The sequence below is a fragment of the Syzygium oleosum genome, unplaced genomic scaffold (genome assembly GCF_021117445.2).
Source record: "Syzygium oleosum isolate NSW1041296 unplaced genomic scaffold, Sole_v2.1 Sole_v2.07, whole genome shotgun sequence".
Taxonomy (NCBI): Eukaryota; Viridiplantae; Streptophyta; class Magnoliopsida; order Myrtales; family Myrtaceae; genus Syzygium; species Syzygium oleosum.
This window is the reverse complement of record NW_026607491.1, coordinates 5,287,775-5,293,286: the sequence shown is the minus strand read 5'-3', so window position 1 is coordinate 5,293,286 and position 5,512 is coordinate 5,287,775. Positions and strand designations below refer to the sequence as shown.

General features: G+C 39.0%; 1 long non-coding RNA gene across 1 annotated transcript; it reads right to left on the bottom strand.

Moving 5' to 3' along the window:
* Positions 1 to 2,009: 2,009 nt before the first annotated feature.
* On the bottom strand, positions 2,010 to 5,064 carry LOC115676703 (uncharacterized). Its single transcript, XR_008816931.1, has 2 exons — positions 4,283 to 5,064; positions 2,010 to 3,642 (listed from the first exon to the last, which is right to left on the bottom strand). It is a non-coding gene; the product is annotated as an uncharacterized LOC115676703 (long non-coding RNA).
* Positions 5,065 to 5,512: the final 448 nt, after the last annotated feature.

Below are 5,512 nucleotides of genomic sequence, written 5' to 3'. Positions count from 1 at the left end.
ATCCATTTTTTTAGAAATGGTCTATAAAATGAAAATCAATCAAAACACCCAAACCCTAGTAAAACCCTAATTCATTCAAAGGATTGTGTAGTTTTTTAGGGGTAAAGACCCCTTTTGGGGGTTAAACCCCTTTTAGGGTTTTGTAGAGGTTAAAACCCCTTTTAAATCCCTAAACAAAGGAGTCTTCAAAAATATCATTTGGGCACCTAAAAAAATTTAAATTTCACTCAAAGTGGGTGGTCACAGGCATTCTAAGTCATTCTTTGAAATTTTGAAATTTTTTATTTTTCGATTTTTTGATTTTTTTTGAAAAAATTCACTAAATTTCCTATTTTCCCGAAATCTGACTTTTTTATCTTCTGGAAATTTTTATGAATTTTTCAATTTTTATGGATTTTCTGAAGAAAAAAATTTGAGATTTTTAGGAATTTTCCTAATTTTCCGAATTTTTTGTTTTTTTCTGAATTTTCTAATTTTTTATGATTTTTCTAATTTTTTTTTGAATTTTTTTTATTTTCCCGCCGGGAATGAACCGGACCGAACCGGTTCGGATCGATCTGACTAGGTCAGATCGAGGTCCAATTTAGAAAGAGATGTGTTTTGGAGAGAGAAGACAGGTTCTTTTAGAAATGGTTTTCATTTCTTGTCCAAAAATAGAAAACCTTTTTTTTGTTCTGATTTTTTATCCAAAATCAGTTCTAGAACAAAAAGTTGTTCCAAAAATAGAAAAATAGAATTGCGTTACCAAACGGGTTTCTGTTCCAAACTTTTTCCCGGGAACAGAAAACTAGTTCTGGACAGAAACAAAATAGTTATCATGTGCGCACTAATTGACCATCGTGGGCAAACATGCCGTGCCTGTTGTATGGCCAATAACTCTGTCCTACAACATGCATCCTTAAAGATCGGCAAGATTCAAAGCTACCTAGGTTTTGCTTTAGTAGAACAATTGCACACCCACAACTGCAGGAACTTTTCGTCGAATGTCTTGTCTGTGACTAAGGGTGCATTTAGTTAAAGCCTCTTGAGAAAATGCAAATTACATTTGGTAAAAAATCCTTTGTGAAGCTACTTTGACCCAAGTAATGTTTGATAAATATTATTTTGCAAAGGGCTTTGAGATTTTTTATTTTTTTTAAAAAGCTTACCCTTCACCAGAGCCGGCGATGAGCTACAGTCGCCGGCGAGCCAGATCTGGCGTCGATGGCCGTCACCCAAGGTCGGGCGACCCCCGGCGAGGGTTGCACGACCTCAGGCAGCCGTCACCTGAGGTCACGCGGCCCTCGCTGAGGGTCGCCCGACCTTGGGCGGCCCAACCTTGGGCGACGGCCGTCGGCGCTAGATCTGGCTCGCTGGTGGCCATAGCCCATCACGTCGCCTGGCAAAGGCCTAAGGTCACGCGACCCCAAATGACCATCGCCAGGGATGGGCAACCTCGCCGGCGCTTCGCCGTCCGATCCGGCCTCGGGCGGCTCTAACCAGCCACCCTCAGCCCAAAGGAAGATAAACAATCATGAGGGGCAAAATTGAAATATTGAGGAATTAGTGAAGGTAGTTTGGGAAGAAAAAAAATTAATTTTAGCATTAGGCCAATGCTCAAAGCTAGTCTGGATCAGCCTTGGGCTTTCAGCATTCCCAATGCTAGCTTTCGGACGAAAACTCATTGAAAATGATCAGCAAACGCCTCAACATTTCCCCAAGGGGCTTTCGAGACCAAAAGCACCTTGAAAATACTGAACCAAACGCACCCCAACAACAGTGCTGAGATCGTAAAACTTGCTGGCCCAGATGATGTCCTAGTCCAGGTTTTGATAAAATTGGGTACATACTTATTAGTTTTCGCTCGAACACCATAAGAGGATAACTACTCGGAATCTGCAGTCATTGAACATCCTTCTTTCGAATACATGTTCCATTAAGGACACGGACCAGATTACCTTTTCCTCCTATCAGCACTAAAAAGATTTAGACAGAATTGAAGTCTTGTACAATAGTACCCGACAAACAGCAACAAAGCAGGCTAGATGTTTACTTGAAGTCGGATCGAGACAACCAAGATTCAATACAAGTAAATATTGTGGAGGTATGCTACAGTGATAGTGATAAGGCAAAAAAAAAAGAGGGGTCCTCGTTTCGATTTAAATTCTACTTCCTGCAATCGAAACATACAATTTGATATCATATGCTTATATTAAAGGACAGAGATTGTGGAATAACCAACAACAATTCTTTCGGATATGATTCTCCTGCCTCCGACCGATCATATATGAAATGAAAAGATGTTAAAATGCAAAAAAAAAGGGGGGTGAATTAAAGCCAGATCCCAAAATTATCATTGTTTAAAATCCTTCACATAGAAATTGATCAGTTCTACGAAAATGGGATAACTAGACAACCTTTTAATCTGGGATAAGAGTCACACGGAAACTTTCTGGAAAAGCATCGATATACTCAAGCTGAAGTTAGGTGTTCAATCGCGTAGTTATCAACACTCAACTGATCATGACAAAGCCAAACGAGTCAAAATCAAGGTCTTTTTATTTGCTGCTTATTTTCTGATCTGCTCCTCATATACTGAAACCAATCAACAAAAGTTAAGATGCTTCAGATCATAAGAAGTTTGTGCTTTTTTATACTTGTTATAATTTGTTTGCGTCATTTGTGTTATCATACTATGCTTCGGCTATTAGAATTGGAATCCAAATGGACAGCAATGGAGAGTAAAGACCAAAATCGTACGAAAGCCATATAGTTTGAAGCCTAAAGAATTAGTTGAACATCCAGACAGAAAACTTTTAAATTTGAAAGATTTTGTCATGACAATAGACAAAGTACAGGCACAGAAAGTAGTTAGCAGAATCATCTACTTCTTTTGATTGAGAATTAAGTTTATAAGAACCCATGTCTATCACGATGAAGTTTTCAACTATCATCTTATAAAGATCCTATAAGGAAAATGATACAATGTTGCCGATTTCTTATACCATTACTGATTGCTTATATTATTGCATCTGAGATCTCTAATTTAATAGTCGCTTGATTATTTGATGACATAAGAAGTTGTATAGTTCTTGGAACACCTAACTATAGTACAGCAAACAACTAATATTGCCATGTGCCATTGTAAAAAAGCAGTAATACATGATCAACATTTGACTCAATGCGACTGATGTCAATACCAACTTTGTTGCTATCAACCCCGTCCAAAGTTCCAACCGTGTCAATCTGTATTGTTCCAAAACATTTAGTTGCTTTACATTTCAGAATATACTGCTAGATATAGATTCATTTGCAAAATTCTGTAAAACCGTTTAGCATAAATTTTGAGTGGATATTCAAATAAGCTATCGGATATATTCAAACACCTAAAAGAACTTGTGATCACTTGATGCAACCCATTCTGTGAATGAACCCTAGCATTCCAATATTCTAGATGGCACAGTTTTAATCTTCATATTGATACTGATATAACCTGGTCTCGAGAAGGGAGTGAAACCTTTGGGACTAATTCCGTAAGTTATAATGTACAAAGGCCTTCTAAAAAATTCCCATAATTAATGAACAAAATTTTGTGCATGAAACTTACCTTCACAAATGGCGAAGGTCAGCCTTAGATACGAGTGCATCCTCTACCTGTATACTCTGCCAGAACAAGGAAAAGCAAGTGGATGGATAATACCATAAAGATTTCCACTCAAATCTTAAGCTATTAAGCTTTAGAAAATGTCAGACCCAAAAAAAAAAAAGCTTTAGAAAATGACGTTATTTGTACTTTATATCTAAGGCCGCTGATGGACACGACGGGACTCAAAAGCAAGTGAACCGGTGATGTGTCAGTGAAGAATGGTTGAAATCCATTACAATAAAGAAGGTTAAAATTTAGTACATAAAACGGGAAATTATGATAAAATTGACCTTTTCCTTTGTTTCTCTCGTACCCTTTCAAAGAAATCCAAAAGGTCTCACTATTAAGATAAGGACACGGTTTGTACTTTATATCTTATCATATTTACGGCCACATGTATAAGATGTACAGCGACATCCTCATCGATTTATATTTCGAAATGAACTTAAAGTATACTTTTTGACGTACCGAAACAGGGTCAATTTAACATATGAAGCCCACTGTGGCTATGTTGTATTGTGTTCCAATGTACTGTGAAGTGATGTGATTATATGTTTAGTAACTCATGTTTTAAAGCTATAGCAACTTAAAATTGGGCGAGGTGGTTTCCTAGAACATGTTGCAGCTTCAGAGGTGCTTGACCATTGAAGTGTTTACCGTATACTTTTAAAAGCTGCAGCACCCCTTTTTACATAACCCCTTGTTACGGTTAAAGCGGCTGCGGGACAACCGTACCAAAGTCTTGCACAACTTAATTGATCTCGTCTCCTGAAAATACTTTGATCATATCAATATGAGCCCAGATATATGTACAATATGTAAATGCAACATGTCAAATTGGGAAAAAAAATAACCATCACAACTAATTCGTCGTGCCATGTGCTGAAGCACAAACAAAAGCCATCCATATGAAGCATAACATATGATAGTGGTAGAAAGACACACAATCGAGGATCAGTTGTTCATTTGAATCCCTAGAACTAATGAGTAATTTCACAGAATATCGAGGCTACAGTGCACAAGCATTGGGGAAACCCTAGATCCAACTTAAAGAAGCTAGTGAGAAAGCCCACGCCATGAGCTGTTGGCCTATGTTCCCACCTCATATTAAGAGCTGCAGTCGACTGTATAATTAGCGTTTTCTGCGATTTGCTGATCCCGCACTTCACTGCCGTTTAAAATGTCCCAATTCGCTGAACAAGAAAAAGCAAAAAAGCCCAAGGAAACCCCCCCAAAAAAATCTCCATGCTTGTGAAGATAATCGATTAAATCACCATATAAGGGCCTCAAGAAACCCCAAAAAGGGAAGAGTATTTACCATGATGCCTGTGAGATCTGGCCATCATGGAGGAAAGACACCACCTCATATCGACACTGATCACCGAGAAGTCAAAATGGCATTCATCTGCACCTACACCTGCACCTTTCAAGCGCTCTGCTTCTTCATCTGCGCTTCTCTCTTCTTTCACTTTCTGGGTTTTGAGGGAAATACCAATTCGAAAACACGTTTTGAACAGCCCTCTTTTTATCCCCTCGAGAGATGTAGCTCTGGCAAATCTCGGGCACAGAGACATACGCAGTAGAGAACCGAGAGCAAATTTAAGGTGCAGGTGCAAATGCAGACAAAGGCTACACCTTGACGAAACCCTTCTGCTCCAAAACTCACTCCTTCTCTCTCTTTAGGCTCTCCTCTTTCATGCTCTCATCAGACATAGAGGAGGAGGAGGAGGAGGAGGAGGAGAAGCCATGGCGTTTTCATTGGTTAACGGAAGGCCTCCCCTCGTGGCTTTTATTACATGGAAAAAGGGTGGAGAGGAGAGACAAAGGAGAGAGAATGGATAAGGATTTGACAGGCTCCACCCACCCACCCACACTGAGAGAGAAATC